Here is a 23186-nt window from a genome sequence, read left to right as displayed (position 1 = left end):
ACATTTGCTGTGAATGAGTGCCTGACAGCTTTTGTTGTAAGTTTGGGCTTCTTTTGCCTAGTAATTTGCTCCCTGCTGTCTAAGGGGAGGGAACTTTACTTTCCCAGATGTCCTACAAAGTGTCAGTGTCAGTCTCCCAACCCACCCCAGAGCTCACTGCTCCCCACCAATACCAGCGACCCTGACCTGAAGGTTTCCTAGCTACAGGTCAGATATGACTTGTACTGGGATTGGGAGGGCTTCTCCTGAGATGCACCTGCCAGTCTTCAGAATATCTAGAGAGTTTCTTTTTATGCAAGACCTTACAGAGACATCCAGAGCATCAGTTGAGAGCTGAATCTCCTTCACACACTAAGAATATTCAGTTTGTAATACAATTAACAAAAGCACACTTTGCATTGGATTGAATATACTATACAATGGCAACCTGATATTTATGTCCTATTCAACTTCCCCAAAGGGTTAGAGAAAACCTTTAGAGTGAAATGGCTAACCAAATGAGATCTACCGTATCTGTCATTTTTCCTATCATTGCTGAAACTCTTCTGGGCCTCATGCTGTTCTTGTCTCACACTGCCTATTCTGTCAGAGGATCTGACCAATGGGGGCCTGAGCTGAAAATGTATCCCTCATTAGGAAGAAAACTTTAACTCCATTCACTAAACCTTACCCCACCTACCCCATCTTTATTTAACTGTTTCACACTATCAATACCATATAGGCTACACATACAACAGTGCTATCTAATCCAGCCTAATTCATCAAGCAAGAATTTAATGAATAACTACTAAATACACAAAATAGACAGAGAATGACTATGGCAGGGACTTGGACCTCCTATAAGGTCCCTCCTGTTTGTGCGCTTGAAGGATATTGTCACCTGCTGGCCCATAGTTCGCATTTTTTCTTTGTTTTGTTTTTTGTATATTGAAAAATGTGACTTTTATACTACAATGAACCAAATCATAGCCTCCCCACTTCACCACTTATGTATATGATTCCATTTTCTTTTAATAAATATACCACATTCCCAACAGCTTATAATCATTTCCGTACGGGAAGCTGGCAAGAAAATGTGCTCCCAAGCTATGGATACGCAAAACATCATCAACAAATCATAAATGCATTTTACTGGACAAAAGAAGGCCCTCCCCAAAGACTGCATACTGTGTGAATCCATGCATACAACATTCAGGAAAAGGTGAGACTATAAATATTGAGAACAAATCACAGGGGTGTTGGGCTTACCTAGAAAGAAACTACATAAGGGAATTTTGGCATAGAGACTACATAAGGGAATTTTGGCATAGAGAGAGAGAGAGAGATGAATCTCTGTCATGATTTTAGGAGTAGTTGCATGACTCTGAGTATCAAAACCTACAGAATTGTATAGTCAGGAATAATTTTATTTTAGGTAAGAAAAAGTTAATAAATATCAAAGCCCATGTGATGAAAAGAACTCCAGCTACAAGTCTAATAAGTATAAATTTGCTACACTACCTAAGATATATATTTATATCATCTTTAGTTATTAGCCTTTAGACTTATGATGTCCAAAACAATACTAGAATTTTGATAAGATATATCCAAGTATTTAAATACCCTATAATCATAGATACATGGAATCTAAAAGTTATAAAGAATCTTGAGGGTAATTTACCATTAGATTAACAGATTAACAAGAAAAACATATAATCATCTCAGTAGATTCAGAAAAATCCTCGGATGATATCCAGCATCCAATTCTGACTAGAAAAAAAAAGACAAAATCAAACAAAAACCCTCTCGGCACTCAAGGCATAGAAAGGAACAACCACAATCTAATGAACCACATCTACAAAAACTGTGAAGCAAATATCATTCTTAATAGTAGAAGACTGAATGCTTTCCCCTAAGATGAGGAGCAAATCAAGGGACTACTTTGGACCACTTCTATTTAACATTACTGGCCATTCTACACAGAGGTACAAGGGAACTATGTTTTCATGCCTATTTACCAAATTATACACTTCAAAAATGTGTGTGTTTTTTGTATATTGAATATACCTCAATAAAGCTTTAAAAATTATGTGATTTAAGCACAGTTCTTTCACTTACTGCTAACCAAAGCCTAATCAAGTTCTTGGTCTCTTCACCGTCTGAGAATATTGGATCGTAGAAGTAGCCGGTAAGTCAGGAAGTCACTAGGTGGAGATAGGCCTGATGTTTGGGAAGTGGCTAAGCCTTCTTTTCTGACAAAATGGAGTAAAATAAATCAGACTTCCAGAAATCCTGTTCACTAGGAGCATACACTATGAGTTCTAACCTCACTGAGAAGTAGAAAAGATAGCATAAAAGACTTAGGGTTTTGGAATCACACAGATTTCAAGTCAAATTCTGAATTAACCAAACCTTGGCTGTGTGATTTTGATATATTTATTACACTTTCTGAGCTTCAGTTCCTGCTCTGTCAAATGAGGACAATAATACTTTTTTTTCTAAAGGGTGCTTTGAGGAACAAATAAGTTATTCTACGTTAAATGGCATATATTAGGCATTCAATAAATATTGTACAAGTTCCCTTTCTCTTCTCCAAAATCCCTTAAGTCTTTTCTGCTTTTATTTTGTTTCCAAAGCCTTGTAAATAATTATCCAATTATTTATTAGGTATTTTCTCAAAATCAACCCCCGTGCTGTGTAGTGAGTTATCATAGAAGAAACAGGCATGGCATTTATCTAGAAAGAGCTCACAGTCTAGTCAGGAAGACCAATGTATAGAAACAAATGCTATCCTGCAATCAAAGTAAGTACTACAAAAAGTAGGGCTACAACAAGTAGAGTGAATAACTTTGCTCAGATGACTCAAGTAAGGTTTTTCCAGAGCAAAAAGAATGTCTTAAAATATGGATGAGAGTTGCTAGGTTTATGTGGATGTGGATGTAGGGAAAAGCATTTCAAGCTGAGCAAACATAAAATATACACTACATTCACAGGCTTTACTAACAAAGTGCTTTTTGCATCTTGCTTCATGACGTAAGTCTGATCCACACACACTGAGACCAACTTCAGGTGTCACCAAGCAAAGCCCATTAACAATTCTCCAGTGCAAGCTCTCACCTCTCCATTCTTTGATCATCCTTTTCTTCTGAACCAAACTCGGTCTCGTTCTATTGGCATGAGCCACACCCAGCAGGAGGACCCTTGTTGGGGCCCAACTTGGGAGGGTCAGTAACACATGGACTCCTATAGCAAGTGTTTAACTGCACGACAATCTGCCCGAAAACTGCATGGCACACTTATCCTATATGATCTTCACGTCCTTGGTCTACCCCAGGCTCTGGGAAAGTAAATAGAAGAGGCCCAGACCATCAACAATCTAATCTTGGAAAAAGAGGTTGTGCCTTCTAAGTTCCCCACCAAGTTTGTCTTTATCACAACATCTGTATCACTTGAAGGCTTCTCCCTCTTAGGCTATAGGAAGTAAAGAAATGGCAGACTCCTTGGGCATATCAGATATAGATATAAATACTGAATATTAGTTTTCCAAACTAATTGCAGAGGGAATGAAACAAACTACTCGCCTTGAAATTGCTGAGCACCTTAGAGAAAAGTACCAAATAACCATACCACAACCAGCAAATCTGAAACATCTGGAATCAGATCCTTTGGAATACACATCAAAAGCTATATATTGAAAATAGATCAAGGAAGTATTCTTCTCCTGAGCTGGACGAGTTAATTTGATTTAGAACCACAGACAGTAAACTGTCCCATTTCCCTTACCATGCCATTGCATCTCTTTTCGTGAAGTGTTCTAATATGCTGCCTTGATTTGAAGTTGCCTAGATGTGAGAGGCATCATGAAATCCTACAGGTACCAAATTCTTGATTTCAAGATTTGTGCTCATTTCATTGCAATATGCTGCTTCTGAAAGAAGGGGCATGCCATTCTCCCCTCCCCCACCATACCTTTTAGAAGGATCTTGAGTAATTGAAGCTCACTCAGGATTGCTCAGTTTTGATGTGGAAAAGGGAGAGATTGGAGTTTAGGTACATGAGTCCAAGGAGAGTCAAACTTGAAACACCTTACAAAGAAGAAACAATAATTAGAAGGCTCTAAAAAGAAGTAAAGGAAAAGGAACTACTTACATGCTTTGTGCTGTGCTAAGTACTTAATCACATCCAGTGATAGCTATTAATATCTCTATTTTAAAGATAAAGAAACTGAGACTTGGTGAAGTGGTAAAGATGGTCACAAAGCCATCAGTCTTTTATAATCATAATAACATTATTTGAATAGTACTTGGTATTTTCCAATGTGCTGCTAAATCCATTCTTTAAATTGCTCCTATTTTCATCTGTATGAAAAGGACAAGACATATTTTCTGAATTCTATCTTATACCTGATCAAACTAAGGCACAGAGCTTTAAATCCTTTGTCTAATTGACTGCCAAAACCCCTCACTACCCCATAGCTTACAATAGTAACAATTTATTGTATCTCATGATTCTGCAGTGAAGTATCTGAGCAGGGCTCAGCTGTATGGCTCTTCCAAGTAGCACTGAAATCTCTCAGTAGTATTCACCTGGCAGATGGGCTGGTTTGGAGGACTGAAGATGGCTTCACTCATGTCTGGTGCTTTGTCAGGTATAGCTGGTAGGCTGGACTCAGCTGGGACTTTTTTCTTTTTAATTTTATTGAGATACAATTGACAAATATCATTGTTTAGATTTAAAGTGTACAACGTGATGATTTGACATACATATACATTGTGGAATGATTACCAAGATCAAGGGGACTTTTGACCAGAATGCCTACACATGGCCTCTCCAGCATGATGGTCCTAGGTTAGTTCTAAAAGAGGGTGTTCCAGCGAACAAGAAGAAACTGCATGACATTTATAAACTAACTTTGAAAGTCACATAGTCACTTCTCCCAGATTCTATTGGCCAAAGCAGTCATAAACACATGCAAATTCAAGAGGAGGGAAGGTAAACATGAAATGAAATGGCAAAGGACCCGTGATGATGTTTCAAGACTGCCATAGGTGCACAGGTACTATTGGAATCGTGATTTAAAGCCACAACTTTGTCCCATTCCCTGATGCTCTATCTGAGGAACCACCAATGATTCACAAGCCTGCAGGGTTGGAAGGGCAGGGAAAAGGGGCTGTCAGGGAACAATGGCAGCCCAGAAGGCATAGACTCAGGGCTGTGCCAAGAATCCATTGCCAGTTGTGTTGGTCTACCATGAAAATCTAGAAATCCAGATTTTTATGTGCAATCTCCCAATTTTTAATTATTAGGAAATAATTCAAAATTTTAATATACTACATGAATTAATTTTAATCTCTAGTTTTTTTCACATCTTTATTGGAGTATAAATGCTTTACAATGTTGTTAGTTCCTATTGTACAACAAAGTGAATCAGCTATATGTATACATATACCCCCATATCCCCTTCCTCCTGAGCCTCCCTCCCATCCTCCCTATCCCATCTCTCTAGATGGTCACAAAGCACCGAGCTGATCTCCCTATGCTATGCAGCAGCTTCCTACTACCTATCTATTTTACGTTTGGTAGTGTATATATGTCAATGCTACTCTCTCACTTCATCCAAGCTTCCCCTTCCCCCACCCCCTGCCCTCAAGTCCATTCTCTACATCTGCATCTTTATTCTTGCCCTGCCACTAGGTTCATCAGTACCGCTTGTTAAAATTCCATATATATGCATTAGCATACAGTATTTGTTTTTCTTTCTGACTTACTTCATTCTGTATGACAGATTCTAGGTCCATCCACCTCACTACAAATAACAATTTTGTTCCTTTTTATGGCCGAGTAATATTTCATTGTATATATGTGCCACATCTTCTTTATCCATGCATCTGTTGATGGACATTTAGGTTGCTTCTATGCCCTGGCTATTGTAAATAGTGCTGCAATGAACATTGCGGTACATGAACCTTTTTGAATTAAGGTTTTCTCAGGGTATATGCCCAGTAGTGGGATTGTTGGGTCATATGGTAGTTCTATTTTTAATTTTTTAAGGAACCTCTTCCATAGTGTTCTCCATAGTGGCTGTATCAATTTACATTCCCACCAACAGTGCAGAAGGGTTCCCTTTTCTCCACACCCTCTCCAGGATTTGTTTGTAGACTTTTTAATGATGGCCATTCTGACTGGTATGAGGTGATCCCTCATTGTGGTTTTGATTTGCATTACTCCAATGATGCTGGATTGGAGCATACATTGGATTACAGCTTTGGATTACTCCAAAAGCTACTCCAATGTTGAGCAGCTTTTTATGTATTTGTTGGCCATCTGTATGTCTTCTTTGGAGAAATGTCTATTTAGGTCTTCTGCCCATTTTTGGATTGGGTTGTTTGCCTTTGTGATACTGAGCTGCATGAGCTGTTTGTATATTTTGGAGATTAATCCTTTGTCAGTTGCTTCGTTTGCAAATATTTTCTCCCATTCTGAGGGTTGTCTTTTCATTTTGTTTATGATTTCCCTTGCTTTGCAAAAGCTTTTAAGTTTCATTAGGTCTCATTTGTTTATTTTTGTTTTTATTTCCCGAACTCTAGGAGGTGGGTCAAAAAGGATCTTGCTGTGATTTATGTCATAGAGTATTCTGCCTATGTTTTCCTCTAAGAGTTTGATAGTGTCTGGCCTTACATTTAGGTCTTTAATCCATTTTGAGTTTATTTTTGTGTATGGTGTTAGGGTGTGTTCTAATATCATTCTTTTACATGCAGCTGTCCATTTTTTCCAGCACCACTTATTGAAGAGGCTGTCTTTTCTCCATTGTATATTCTTGCCTTTTTCAAAGATAAGGTGACCATATGTGCGTGGGTTTATCTCTGGGCTTTCTATCTTGTTCCATTGATCTATATTTCTGTTTTTGTGCCAGTAGCGTACTGTCTTGATTGCTGTAGCTTCGTAGTATAGTCTGAAGTCAGGGAGCCAGATTCCCCCAGCTCCGTTTTTCTTTCTTAAGATTGCTTTGGCTATTCGGGGTCTTTTGTGTTTCCATACAAATTGTAAAATTTCTTGTTCTAGTTCTGTGAAAAATTCCATTGGTAATTTGATAGGGTTAATCTCTAACTTTTATCTCTATATCACACAATTTGAACTTTTCTGTTTTGTTTTTATGTCTAGAGGAAAATGAGTTAATTATTTGTTTCTTTTGCCAACTACAAATTGGCACATGCCATCTACCTCTGCAATAATTAAATCATGAGTCACTGTAGCTGCTGACCTTCAACACTCCCTAAAAGGAGTTTAGGGTGGAGATCAGGAATGAGGCACTCTGTGCTCTGGGAAAAACTGGCAGAAGAGGTCTTCATATAGTTAGATATATTCAGGAGATTTTATGAGCCCAATTCTTGCCTCTCCTCATGTCTACAAAAGCACTAAAATCATTAATGGTGACATCTGCTCCTCGTGACTAGCAGCCAGCCTCTGCCAAAATGTGTGCTTGACTGCACGTACCCCGTTCACTAACATCGTATGTAACACTGACCTCCCCCACTGCCTCTTTGGAGCAGTTTCTCAGAGCCCTCTGAAATGCTATCTCCCAGGCTAGAGTCCTCATTTTGCCCCCAATAAAACTTCACTCACAACCCTCACATTGTGCATTTTTTCAGTTGACAATTTCAAAGCAAGAAGTATAAGTCCCAAATACAGGTCTGGAGTCAGACAGCCACAAGTTCCAGTCCCGGTTTTGCCACCTGATAATTCTGTGCCTGATGCGAAGTCACTTATGCTCTCTGAGCCTGTGTCCTCAACTGTAAAATGGGGATAATAATAATAGTTATCTCATAGGACTTCTCAGGGTGAAAATGAGGCAAGAAGGCTAGCACAGCTCATGACACATAGTAGGTCCTCAGTCAGTGGTACTTATTATTATGAAGGGGAAAACATCCTCCCCCACTCTGACAAGAATCAGTGTGGAGAACTTTCACCAGGAGTTAAAAGACCTGAGTTTTATTCTGTCCTGGAGTGAGTCTAGGCTATGGACCAGTAGCCAGTGAGGCGGGAAAGTAGGAGGCCCCTGCAAAGCTAAGGTCCAAGACAGGCTATGACTTGAATAAAGTGCATGAAAAGAAAGGCCATGGTCTACACAGAGGCTGAAGGACCAGGCAAGCAGCATCGTTGAGCCCTGGCCTTGGAATCAGGTTGTTACTTAGATGACCTTGGGAATGTCACAGGATTTCTGTGGAGTTTGCTTGAATTCCTCACAGGTAAAATAAATAACATAATCTCTTCTTAAAAGGGTTGATGTGAAGATCAACTGACCGAGCTCATGTGAATTATCTGTCAATGTCTCATACATATACTTAATGAATGTTTATTGAATCTGACTCTGAGCCATTCCAAAGTCAGGCAGATGTTTCCTCTTTAAAACTCAGAACACACATGTACACGCACATACACATACACACACACACGGGTGCATCTAAAACTGTTGAAACCTGAATACACCTGGGGGATTGTACCAATGTCAACTTCCTGGTATGAATATTATACTATAGTTATGGGAGATGTAATCATTAGGAAAAACTAATTGAAAGCTATACATGGGACCTCTGCACGTTTTGTTTGTTAGGTTTTTGGGTTTTTTTTTTTTTGGTACTTCCTATGAATCTATAATTGTTTCAAAATAAAAAGTTTTTTAAAAGTCAGAAGAAACAGTGGAATATAAACCAAAGAGAGAGTGAGAGAAATCAGCAAGATACCCATAACAGAACACAAGGCAAAGACCAGGAAGGTGGGGAGGGTAGGGGCAGCGGCAGGAAATTCACAGGTATTGAAAAAGACCAGATGAAGCCTGTAGGGAAACAAACAGCTGTGAAGCACTGATCCTAAAGCTTCACATCTGAGGCCATTTTCTCTCACAGCCTAGACACTTCTTGCCTGGTTACTATTCTATTCAGAAGATTATCTCGGGACCTAGCCAGACCAATGGCTGCAGACAGAAACAGGTAAATAAGAACACAGGACCAGAACCAGAGGGTGCACTATGGAATAGAGGAGGAGACAGAGGAAGGAATAGTGGCCACCAGAAAACATACCAAAATTTGATTATTCATCATGCCACATGTGGTTTTACATGTGTCCCAGAGCTTGCTCTGAGGCAAATCTTGAATGGTGCATTTGGCTTTCAGGCAGATCGGTGATCACTTTCTTGTTTATTCAATCCACAGAAAGGTTAAATATGCTAGTGACTGTGGTCGGGAAACAATTCTTGGAAAATGCTTTGGTAACAACAGGTTGGCAGTGTATGAAAACCATCTGCTTCCCACAAATGTTAAGGTAAACTTTCAAACTTGTGGGGTTAGCAATTACAGATTGTATGGTAGTTTAGCAGAGGGAAAATACATGCTGTGTTGATGTAGACTTTTGAGATCTTCTTGACACCCAGCCGAGAAAGAACACCCTGTTATAAGAAGGATGGTCTTCGAGCATATCAAAACTTTGGGTAAGTCATCTTTGTTTGCACGTATTAAGGCTAACAGAACAAGAACATCACACAAGGGAATATAGTATTTATACTGAATGTCTCCTAAGTAAATTAAGCCTCTCCGGTTTGCTCTTGCCTTGACCCACTAATGGGAACAGGATTATAGATGGAAGATTTGTTTCTTATAAAAATATTCAGTTTATTATACAAAGGAACATAAAATGCTGCTCCTCTGACCCCGTGGCAGGAGCTGCTCTCAAGGGCTGCAATTGTGGTTGTTCCAGCTGCTTTGTCATGAAGAGGTCTACTCTCCAATTCTTCTGATGGCAGGGCTTCATGGTTCCCCACCTCCACTCTGGAGGAGAGAAATGGAAAGGGCTAACGGGCTCCCAACTTAGCAAATGTTGTCAGGACCACTAATCCATCATTCTAAGGGTACTTCTCAAAGAGACAGATTCTTGTGAAAATCATTCAGCTGACGCTGAGAGGGAACATCTTAAGTAGAGTGGAGTTCAAAATTATGAATGGCAGCAGAGAATGGACACAAATCATATTTGCTAATGGAAGTGAAAAATCTAATTTGTCCCTTGTGGTTACATCTTGAATAGCAACACCTTATAATGCTTAGGCCCTAGGTGGCTTATGTCCACTACTTATTGAGGAATGGCCACATAAATATATAAATTAAAAGTTTAGGCAATCTTACATCTATAGGTGATTAACACCGTCCCCACAACATTCTCATCCTGATTGACCATTTATGACATTTCTGCTAAGATCTGGAAAGGCAGGGTGAAGAAAATGGTGACATCTACCTCAATTTGTATGTGTGAACATCTTATAGCGGCGGTTATAAAAAAAAAAAAAAGGAAACTTCTATCCTTGTCAGAAGACTGCAAGGCATTCAAAAGAATACAGAGGGGCTTCCCTGGGGGTACACATTGGCTTCCCTGGCCAATGCAGGGGACACGGGTTCAAACCCTGGTCTGGGAAGATCCCACATGCCACAGAGCAACTAAGTCCATGCGCCACAACTACTGAGCCTGCACTCTAGAGCCCGCAAGAAACAACTAATGAGCCCATGTGCCACAACTACTGAAGCCCGTGCGTCTAGAGCCCATGCTCTGCAACAAGAGAAGCCACCTCAATAAGAAGCCTGTGCACCGTAACGAAGAGTAGTCCCCGCTCGCCGCAACTAGAGAAAGCCTGTACGCAGCAAAGACCCAATGCAGCCAAAAATAAATAAATAAATTTATTTATTAATTTTAAGAAAAGGAACACAGAATCTGGAATCAGATGATATTTATTTTAATAGAGACTCTGACACCAAATAACTGACCTTGTGCTAGGTATTCAAACTCTACAAATCACAGAATTTTCATAATTAAAACTGGATCGACAACAATAATATGCTTCTCATAGGATTGCTGTATGAGACCCAGCTATCTCTCCAAGTGACAGATACATATTATTTCCTTCTTCTTTGTTAATCAGGTCCCAGTTTTGCTTAGGTGTTCACACTCTCCTTGGCTATATGCTCAGAGGAAGGACCCCTCCCCAGGCCTCAGTGGTTAATCTTGACTAGTCTAAGTCAAACATGGCCCTTCCGTTGCTCCTGACAAAATCTGGTTTAGGCATAGGCATGTGACAAAATTCTTGCCAAAGAGACATGAAGGGAAGACTCTGGGGGAAGGAGGCCTCCAGAAGATGGATTATTCACTCTTACACAGAGCCCCATAAAGACAATTTCACTTTCCTACCTCAGGATAGTGTTAGCTACATATGAGACCCATAACTGCAGCAACCATAAAACCATGAGAACAAAGCCAAGAGAATTTTAAAGAACCCAAGCTAGATCCGGGGTGCATTTATGAATTAGCAGCCAAAGAACCAGCCTATCTCTGAACTTCTTGTTATGTAAGATGATAAATTTATTCTGTTTAAGCTACTTTTTGTTTTACTTGCAGCATCCCAGGGAATCCTACCTGATACAATATAAGAATCAAATAAATAATGTCTATGGGGGTCTACCCTCCAGATATGGGATGGACCAGACGCAAATGGAACATTACCAAATTTGCAACCCAGCTTCAATGCATCTCAGTCTCAGACTGTATTCGTGTGACCTGCCCTCTATTGACGATCTTAAGCATATGGCAAACTCACTCTAGAGGCAAATGACATCACCAAGAGCTTCCACAAATTCCCATAAATTATGTCTGCCATTCAATTAAACATAACAGACATATCAACAAACAAGAATAACAGGAAAACCACAGACAATGGAAAAAGAACGGGAGATGACCTGGTTTGGGAACCCATCAGACATGAATTTTGAAATAACTGTCAGTAGAGGCTTCCCTGGTGGCACAGTGGTTGAGAATCCACCTGCTAATGCAGGGGACACGGGTTCGAGCCCTGGTCCGGGAAGATTCCACATGCTAAGGAGCAATTAGGCCTGTGTGCCACAGCTGCTGAGCCTGTGCTCTAGAGCCCACGAGCCACAACTATTGAGCCCACATGCCACAACTACTGGGGCCTGCACACCTAGAGACCATGCTCTGCAACGGGCAAGGCCACCACAATGAGAAGCCTGCGCACCACAACAAAGAGTGGTCCCTACTTGCTGCAACTAGAGAAAGCCTGCGTGCAGCAACAAAGACCCAACACAGCCAAAAATTAAAAAAAAAATAAAATAAAATAAATTAAATAAATAAAATTTTTAAAAAGCCTTTGTCCAACTTAATTAAAAAAATAAATGTCAGTAAAATGTGGAGATGACAAGATGGAGAATGTATCAGAGAACTGGCCCTTACAAAAATCCAACTAAAAATTTAGAACTAAAAAATATAGTAATCAAAATTAAGAATTCTATATGGACATAACAGTGAACCAGGAGTTAGGTCAATAGAAACTATTCAAGCTAACACAGGGAGAGCAAGAAAAGATGAAAATTTTAGAAAGTACCAAGAAAGACATATGAGAGAGGATATAAAGCTCTATCATGTATATAATGGAATTGTGTAAAGGAGGAAGAAAAAGAAAGGATCAAAGGCAATATTTGAAAGTTGACAGCTGAAAATTATCAAAAATTGACAAGATATTAAGCCACAGATTAAAGTAGGACATATAAAAAGAAAACCACACCTAGGAATATCATAATAAGACTACTAAAAAACAAAAACAAAATCATTTTAAAAGCAGCCAGAGGAAAATGCACATTTATCTTCAAAGGAGCAATAGTAAAACTTAATGCCTGACTTTTCAATAGAAACTTTAGAGGCTATAAAACTATAAAAATGCTTTTTAAAGTTCTTAAAGGAAGTAACTATTAACTCCCAAAGCTAAAACCGATGAGAAATGGTACATACTCAACAGAAATAAGTATTTATGTCCTACCAAAAGAAAGCCTGTACAATAATGTTCATCACAGCTTTATTATTAATAGCCCAAAATGAAAAACAACCCAAGTGTCCATCAATAATAGAGTGGATAAATAAATTGTAATAGAGTCAATGGGTTACTACATGGCAATAAAAAGAAAACCCACTATTACACATAAAAGATGATTCCACAGACCTGATGTTGAGTCAAAGAAGCCAGAAACAAAAGTACATGTTGTATGGTACCACTTGTATGAAGTTCAAGAACAGGCAAAACTAACGTATTGTTGAAGAACACAGAATTGCAGTTACTTCTATAGCAAAAGTGGTGTCTGTAGGGAAGGATGGGAAAACGTCTTGGAGTGCTCTACACGTTCAAAACCTTGATTTGGATGGTATACATAAAACTTCATCAAGCTGAATGCTGAGATTTTGTGCTTTGAATGTATGTAAGTTGTTCCTAAGTAAAAACAATGTCACATATAAAGAAGAAAAAAGCAAAGAGTAAATAAAAATGTTTCTATACAAGCAAACAAAAAACCCTGAGAAAATTCATTGTCAACAGAATCCCACTAAAGTAGTTAGCTCTTCAGACAGTAGGAAAATGATTCTAAGCAATAAAATCAAAATGCAGGAAAGAATTAAGGACAATTGGTTGAGGTACATCAAGTATATAAACCTAAATGAATATTATCTATAAACAATGGTAATAATGTCTTGCGAACTCTAAAATGTATGTGTTACTTTGCTTGACATTAATAACCAAAAATCAGGAAAAGAATAAAAGGAGTATGAATGTTCTCAATCAGCAATATCTGGGAAGTGGTAAAAGATCTAATTTATATTAGACTGTAATTAGTTAAGTGTGCCTGTAACTTCTAGGATACCCACGAAAAGCATGGTAAAAGAATGTATAACTAACAGGTTAATAGAGGAGAAATAATGAAGCTAGACATGAGAGAAAACAGAACACACAAATACACCAGTATACACATTAAGTGTAAGTGGATTAATATTTTGATTAAAAACAAAAATTAACAGACTGAATAAAACAAAACACAACAATATGCTCCATCTTTAAATATAAAGATATTAGACAAACTGTAAGTAAAAGATAGCTTCCTAGGCTGCATTTCTTCAGAAGCAGACCCTGACACAAGTATTTGAGTGCAAATAATTTACTACTAAGTGATGACAGGATCATATGTAAGGGAATGATAAAATAAGACAGGGAAAGGAAGGATACTGGATGCATTAATGAACAGTTTAATTCTTGGGGCAATTATAACTGAATTCTGCTATGGACTGATGCGGGATGGTGTAAAATATATATCACAGTTGTCTCAACTGAGGGGTTAGAAAACTGAGGTATTTATCGCTAAACTCCCACACCTTATTGGCAGAGGGCTCTGCCTGGAGAACTACTAACTCCCCCTACTTCCTGCCTGCCACAGGAGTCAATTAAAAATGTCAGGCAGAGAGTTGAAGGTGCTTATGGGACTCAGTAGGATGATTTAGCATTTCCTGGAAGACTGAGTGCTAAGGAGATACCAGCAGGGCATCCATAGCTTCAGCCACAAATGAAAATATATATACCATGCAAACACTAATTTAAAAAAAAGAAAAACAACTATATCAGACAATGTAGGTAAGACACATTTTTTAAAAAATTTTTTGGCTGCACCGCACAGCATGTGTTATCTTAGTTCCCTGACCAGAGATTGAACCCGTGCCCCCTGCATTGGAAGCGCAGAGTCCTAACCACTGGACCACCAGGGAAGTCCCAAGACACATTTTTAGAAATTAAAAAAAAATTTTCTTAGGAGAAAAGGATGATTTAACACTTATTAATATGAACTCAATTGCATAGATTCACAATACATGAAATATAAACTGATATAAGAAAAAATAAATATATAATCATAGAAGTATTAGCATGCCTCTCTCAATAACCAGTATATACACTGACAAAAATATCAGTAAAAACAAACAAAAAAAGGTCTGAATAGCACAAATAATACTCTGGAACTAATTGACAGCTATAGAACACTGCAACTGAGAGCAACAGTAGCAGTACACACAGTATTTTCAAGTGTACATAGAACATTTATCAAAATTGACAATACACCTGACTATAAAGCAAGTCTCAATGCCTTGCAAATAATTTAAGTCATACATAATATGCCCTCTAAACACGGTGGTTTACAGCTAGAAAACAATAACAAAAATCTAAACAGAGAATCCCTAAAACTAACGATTATGCAAAATAATTCCAAATGAACCTTGGGTTAAAGAATAAACCACAATGAAAATTAGAAAATATTTTGTACTAAATTATTAAAAAACATATCAAAACTTGCAGATACTGCTGAAATACAGACTTAAAGGAAAATGTGTAGCATTAAAAGCATATGTTAGAAAAGAAATTTTTAAAGGCCCAAAGCCAATGTTTTAAGTGATTAACTGAAATAGTAGAAGGAGGGAAATCAAAAAGAGCAGAAATAATAAAATGGAAAAAAATACAGTAGAGGAAATAAACAAAGAAAAGTGACTATTAGAATAACAAAAAGAATAAATGCTTAGCAAGATTGATCAAGAAGAGAGGGACAGAGACAGAGAAAGGAGGACAGGGGAGTGGGGAGAGAGATTTGAGGTATGAAAAAGAACATATCACAACATATCCTACAAACACTATTTTCAAAAAGAGGAAGAATAATGAGAGGATATTATAAATAATTTTATACCAGTAAGTTTTAAAAGTTAAGTGAAATTGCCCAATTCCTAAAAGAAGGAAATTTGCCTAAACTGACACAAGAATAGAAAACTTGATCTATAGCTATTTAAAAAGTTAAATTTCCAATTAAAACATTCCACTGAATGGAGAAGTCTCTAGGCTCAGACAGCATCATTAGTTAATTCTTCCAGATATTTAAGGAGAAAATATCATCAATCTTGCACAAGTTTTTCCAGATAATAGAAAAGAATAGCTAACTTTATGAGATCAGCATAACCTTGATTCAACAACCTGACAAGGATATTGGAAAAAAGGAAAATGTCAGAGAAATCTCTCTCTAGAACAGGTAAAACTCCTAAATAAGACATCAACAAGTCCAATCCAGCAGCATACAAAAATGATAGTACCCAAGGCCAACTAGGGTTTACTCCAGAAATAAAAATTCCTGGTTGGTTTAGCACTCAAAGTTCAATCCATGTAATTTAGCACATTAACAGAGTAAAGAATAAAACAATATGATAATCTAAATACATAAAAGCATTTGATAAAATCCAATACCCTTCCTTCTAAAAATTCCTAGCAAACTTGGAATAGAGTGAACTTTCTTAATTGGATAAATATTATTCTTTAAAACCTTATATCAAATATCATACTTAATAGTGAAATATTGAAAACTTTTTGCCTGAAATGGAGAATGTGACAAGAATGCTTGATACTACCATTTCTCTTCAACATTGTACTGAGGACTGGGCTAGCACAATAAGGGAAGAAAAAAAATAAAACCATAGAACTGGCATGGAAAAATTAAAAGGTCCTTATTCACAGATGACATGATTACATGCAATAGACAATCTGAAAGAATATACGATTAGAACTAATAAGTGAAAATAGCAAGGCTGATATTTAAAAAGTGTTTTTATATAGCACTAACAAATAGAAAATATTTTAAATAATACCATTTACAGAAGCATCATAGACATGAAATACTTCAAAAAATTTAACAAAAGATGTGCAAGATTTCTGAACTCACAACTATGAGACATTACTGAGAGAAATTAACACCAATTTAAATGGAGGGATATACCATCCTTATTTACTGGAAAACTTATACTATTGATTCAATACTATTCAATACTGTCCCATTCGACATCTGTAGCAGGACTAGTTATTATTGTAAAAAGTGACTAGCTGATTCTAAATTTTATGTGGAAATGCAAAAAGCTAAGAATAGCAAGACAATCTTGAAAAAGGCAATACTGCAAGATTTACCTACCAAATATCAAAACTTGTTTAAATGTAAATTGATTAAGACATTGTAGTACTGGTGCACAGATAGACAAATATATCAATAGGAGACAAGAGAGTGTTCAAAATTAAACCTATCCATATACGGTCACTTGGTTCGGACAAATATTCTCTGCAGTGCAGTCAGGAAATAATGGGCTTTGCAATAAATGGAAAGTGAAGTGGAAATTATTATGGGAAAAGTGAACTCTAATTCCTTCCTAACAACAAACAAAAACTAATTCCCGATTAAAAGTAGATCTAAATATGGAAAGTAAAACATTAAATCTTCTAGAAAAAAAGAAAATATCTGTATGATCTGAAAATAAATGAAAGTTTATTAAACAGGACACAAAAATCAACATTATAAATCAGACTATATAAAAATTAAGAAATTTTATATGCCAAAAGACAACACTTCAAGAGTGAAATGTTAGAGGGGAGGGATGAATTAGGAGTTTGGGATTAAAGTATACACACTACTATATATAAAATAGATAATCAACAAGGGCCTACTATATAGCACAGGGAACTACACAAAATATCTTGTAATAACCTATAATGAAAGAGGATGTAAAGTGTGTGTGTATATGTATACATATATATATATAAAACTGAGTCATTTTGCTGTACACCTGAAACTAAAACAACATTGTAAATCAACTATATTTCAATAAAAATTAAAAATATAAATAAATAAATACATACATACATAAACAGAGTGAAAAGGTAAACCACAAATTGGGAGAATATATTTGCCATATATATACAGCAAAGAACCCGTATCCAGAATTAAAAAAAAAAAAAAAAGCCTACAAATCAAGAAGAAAAAAGACAGAAAACCTGAACAGGCACTTCACAAAAGGAGATATTCAAATAGCCAATAAGCATATGCAAAGACACTCAACTTCATTAGGTGTTAGAGAAATGCAAATTGAAATAAAAATAATACCACTACACACCCAACAGAAAGGGTATAAATAAAAATTCTGACAATATGAATTGTTGGTAAGTATGTGGAGCTACCAGAACTCTCATTCTCTGCTGGTGAGGGAATAAATTGTTTGAATTACTCTGAGAAACCTTTAAGCAGTACCTAATCAAGCTGAAGATTTACACTCTACAACCCAGCAGTTTATCTCTTAGGTATATAACCAGCAGATATGTGTTTCTGTTTTACCTGTATATCAAAAGACAAACAGAAGAATTCATAACAACCCAAATGTCCATTAATAGTAGAATGAATTTTAAAAGATACTATACAGCAGCAAGAAAGAATTATTGCTACAAGTAACAACATGGATGAATCTCACAAACTAATTGAAAGGAATAAACCAAACACAAGAGTATATAATTCCATTTACTAAAGTTCAAAAACAGGCAAAATTAATCTAAGTTGTTGGAAAGCAGAACAGTGGTTACCTTTGGTTAGGAAGAGGCACAGGGGAGATTTGGGGGGGGGGGCGGTATACGAAATCTTCACTTTTTTATCTCAGTGCTGGTTACACGTACTTTGTAAAAATTACTTGACCACTTGTGATTCGTGCATTTTTTCTGAATATATATCATAGGTAAATAAAATGTATTGAAATAAAACAACACACATTATATAAATGTACTTTGTAAAATGAAAAATATGTAAAAGCAAAATGAATGTCCACAAGAGTACTTTGTAAAGAAGTTTGATTGCTCCGTTGTAGGAACAAAGTAAATGACCAAGAGATGTTTGACTTTAAAAATATGTGTATCACTGAGTCACTTTGCTGTATAGCAGAGATTGGCACAGCACTGCAAATCAACTATACTGCAAAAAAAATTCTTTTTAAAGAGATGTTTGACAAAGACAGGAAGAAAGAAATATACAAAGGACTGAAAAAAAAACAGTGGAAAGGAAAGGAGAGAGGGAGGGAGAGTCCAACAATGCAGTACAGCCAGGGATGTTCCACCTTGAGCGAACTCTGTCCTGCTAGCTCTCGGATTCACTGATATAACTTGTACAAAAATCCAAGCAACTGCGACAGTCAGTTAACTGCTAAGTACCAAGCTCTGGGCTCTTCTTCAATCATGCCAAGGACGTACTTTATACCTATTTTATGGGTGAGTGTAATGAGGCTTGGAGAGGTTAGATACCTGTGCAAAGTCACAAAACCGGTAAAGACAGAAGCAAGGATGTGAATCCCTGTCGATGTGACTTCCAGACCATATTCTCAACAGCCACCCTCTCCTGCTAACACAGTAATCAATAGTTATCTATTTAGATATGTTTTGAAAGCCTAAGTAAGTAGCAAGGTCTAAGGATCTCCTGAATCCCAAACTGCTTTCCTAATATTTATCTTCCTTTATCTTTTTAAAAAATCTTCCTTTATCTTTGATGAACAGAGATGATGTTCCTCAGGAAAGGAAAAAGTGATGACACAGCAACAGCTTAATGTCCCACAAAGCTGTCTGGAGTTGGTCCCTGGAAGTGTTTGTGGTTTGCACACACAGGTGACGGCAATGGGGATCTAAAGCAATGGGACTCATGTACACTGACTTCATCACTTACTAAAGGAAAGAGTCCTTTGCTTTGAAAACAAATGTGTTCCTTCCATTGCTCAGAAAGACCTCTTTATTCACAGCCTGATCTTGGCCTCAGGCTGATCTGGCAGGTGCAGTATCAAAACCACACTGGAAACCCTCTGAGTGATACCTTCATTCCCCTGTGCACTTCCTCCATCCAGGCAGCACTGTCCCTCACCTCATTTTAATGCTTTGGCATTCAGTGTCCTACTCTTCTGGAACTCTTATTAAAACATGTTTGTGGTTCACCTACTGGGTGACTTGATAGCCTTATCACAGTTAATCCTTATCACACATCTTTGGGGTAGCTTATTGGATACCCATTTTGCATTGGAGGAGAGTGAAGGTCAGAGATGTTAAGGGGTGTGTTCAAGGACACACAAATATTGAACGACAGAGCCAGGACCTATCAGATACTAGAGACTGGTCATTCCTTTCTACACACACCCATATAACACCCACGGTTTTAGACCCATATGAACAGCAAAACATCTTGGAAAAGAGGAAGGAATGTGAAAAAAAAGCAGACAAAAACCTTAGTGATCTGGGGCTAAATGAAGAACCAATCTTGCATATTTCAGTAGCCTCTTAAACATCTGTAACTGAATTGCATTAGAACTATTCAGCTTCATTTTACAATTATGCTTGTTATACCTGCATTCGTGACTCAGGCCTTTAGTTAACAGTAGATACCAGGTACTGGGCTAAGAACTGGGATGATGATGATGGCGATGATGATGATAGTGACAATGACAGCATACTGTCTACCCACATGGACCTTACCATCTAATTGGAAAGTTAAACAATCACATTAACAACAAAGAAAGTAGATAGCTAGTGGGAAGCAGCCTAATAGCACAGGGAGATCAGCTCGGTGCTTTGTGACCACCTAGAGGGGTGGGATAGGGAGGGTGGGAGGGAGGGAGACGCAAGAGGGAAGAGATATGGGAACATATGTATATGTATAACTGATTCACTTTGTTGTAAAGCAGAAACTAACACACCATTGTAAAGCAATTATACCCCAATAAAGATGTTAAAAAAAAAGAGTGTTGTCTGTTATAACAGGGGAAATTATGACCCTGATCATCAAGTAAAAAGTACAATCATGATTACAGTTCTGTTGTCAAAAAGGCACGAAAGTGTCAAATGTATTTAAAACAAGATATTATTAAAATAAGTCCAGGGCATTTACTTGCCTAAATAACTAGAAAAACGTTTGTTAACTTCTTGGGGATAATCAGAATAATTAAGCGATTATTGGGCTTCCCTGGTGGTGCAGTGGTTAAGAATCTGCCTGCCAATACAAGGGACATGAGTTAGAGCCCTGGCCCGGGAAGATCCCACATGCCGTGGAACAACTAAGCCCGTGCGCCACAACTACTGAGCCCACGTGCCACAACTACTGAAGCCTGTGGGCACCTAGAGCCTGTGCCCCGCAACAAGAGAAGCCACCACAAAGAGAAGCCCGTGCACTGCAACAAACAGTAGCCCCTGCTCACTGCAACTAGAGAAAGCCCATGTACAGCAACGAGACCCAACACAGCCAAAAATAAATAAATTAATTAATTATTTTTAAAAAGAGATTGTTCTAATATGACAGATTATCTGCCTTTGTTTTACAGTAAAATCAAAGCTCATTAGCATGTCTGGTTCTACCTTCTGTGCCTAGCAGGGTAGTATGGAAAGAGCAAGGTCTTTGGAGGCACAAACACTGAGTATAAATATCAAGTGTGTCATTAGTATTTTTCTGGTTCCTATTTCTATTAGAAAAAGCCGCTCATAAGAATACAGGGAACAAGAGTTGTTGGAAGAACCAAGGAAGACAATGTGTATAAATAAACTTTGTTACCTATTATATTACTCAGAACATTTTTTTGGTTGCAAATGCCAAAAATCTAATTCAATTAGCTTTAAAATTGTATTTGTTAAAAACTTTTGTCCACACAGAAACCTTCACACAGATGTTTATAGAAACTTTATTCATAATTGCCAAAACCTGGGAGCAACCAAGATGTCCTTCAGTAGGTGAATGGATCAATAAACTGTGGTACCTCCAGACAATGGAGTATTATTCAGCTTTAAAAAGAAATGAACTATTCAGCCATGAAAAGACATGGAAGAAACATAAATGCATATTACTAGGTGAGAGAAGCCAATCTGGAAAAGTATGATTCCAACTATACAACATCTGATAAAGGTAAAACTATGGAGACAGTGAAAGAGTCAGTGGTTGCCAGGGATGAAGGAGAGGGAGGTCAGGGTAAATAGGCAGAGCACAGAGGACTTTTAGGGCTTCCCTGATGGCGCAGTGGTTTAGAATCCGCCTGCCAATGCAGGCAACACGGGTTCGAGCCCTGCTCCGTGAGTACCTGAGCCCGTGCAGCACAACTACTGAGCCTGCGCTCTAGAGCCTGCGAGCCACAACTACTGAGCCCGTGAGCCACAACTACTGAAGCCTGTGAGCCTAGAGCCTGTACTCCACAACAAGAGAAGCCACTGCAATGAGAAGCCTGCCTGCGCACTGCAGTGAAGAGTAGCCCTGCTCGCTGCAACTAGAGAAAGCCCATGAGCAGCAACAAAGACCCAACGCAGCCAAAAATAAATAAATAAATAAATATTTTATTTAGTATCATACAGAAACTACTCTGTATGATACTACAGTGGTGGGAACATGTCATCATAAATTTGTCTAAACCCACAGAATGTATGACGTCAAGAGTGAACCGTAATGTGAACTATGGACTTTGGGTGATTATGATGGGTCAATGTAAGTTTGTCAATTGTCACAAATGTACAGCTCTGGTGGGTGACGATGGGGGAGGCTAAGCATGTGTGGAGGCAGGAGGATATGGGAAATCTCTGTACCTTCCTCTCAACCTTGTTGTGAACCTAAAACTGCTCTAAAAAAGTGTCTTTTTAAAAAAAAAAAAAAATGGTATTTACGGACTCCCATGACTGGAAAGCGTGGGGTGGATCTCACCTCAAGCACTGCTGGGCCTAGGGGCTTGAAGGATGCAGCCAGAATGCTCTCCATCTCTTACCTCTGTTATTCTGTTGGCTTCGTTCTTTCCTATTGTAAACAGTCTTCTTGAGTCTTCGTACCTCATCCTGGCTGGCAATCCTACAGGAGAGACAGTCTCTCTCCCCACTTTTATATATATAAATCCTAGGGATCCTGGTTGGCCAGGCCTTCATCCTGTACCCAGCCCTTGAGTCAGTTAATGGGGCTAGAGTGAGAGTATTATTGTGACTGGCTAGGCCTGGCCACGCTCTTACCCTGTGGTGACATGGACAGGCACGGAATACTATGGACTATGTTCTGGAGGAGGGGTGACTGCCCAAAGAAGAAGAGGGGATAGAGAAAAGCATGTTGGAGAGTCAGATCTGCACAATCCACCACACACAGTGACTAAGTTAAGATCTGTGGATTTCTACACACTTCACGATACTCCAGCTGTGTGATCTAGGCCTATATATTTCACTGCCCTATGCTTCATTTTCCTCATCTATAAAATAAGGCATTTCCTTTGTAAGCATTAAATGAAATAATAAACCCTAGATGCTTGGTACCTGGCACATATAATTGCTCTGTAGAAGGCAGCCATTACTAATAAGATTAATCCCCATCCCACAGACCTGGGAACAAAGGCTCAGAGAGGTTCTAATTTGCCCTGGGCCACATCCATGGAACACCCTATGGAGAGATCATAACAACAAGTATAAGAGCCTGGAGCCCTGCAGACATCTTTTGCACTTAGGGAATTATACAAATGATTTC

The 23186-nt window shown here is 38.1% G+C and overlaps 1 pseudogene; it reads right to left on the bottom strand.

Annotated features, from left to right (window-relative positions):
• The window catches only part of LOC116757551, a 71747-nt pseudogene extending 49144 nt beyond the window's left edge, over positions 1-22603 (bottom strand).
• Between the last annotated feature and the right edge of the window lie 583 nt (positions 22604-23186).

This window comes from Phocoena sinus, chromosome 1 (genome assembly GCF_008692025.1).
Source record: "Phocoena sinus isolate mPhoSin1 chromosome 1, mPhoSin1.pri, whole genome shotgun sequence".
Lineage (NCBI taxonomy): Eukaryota > Metazoa > Chordata > Mammalia > Artiodactyla > Phocoenidae > Phocoena > Phocoena sinus.
Note: the sequence above shows the minus strand (reverse complement) of the source record. Positions and strands in the feature narration are given on the sequence as shown.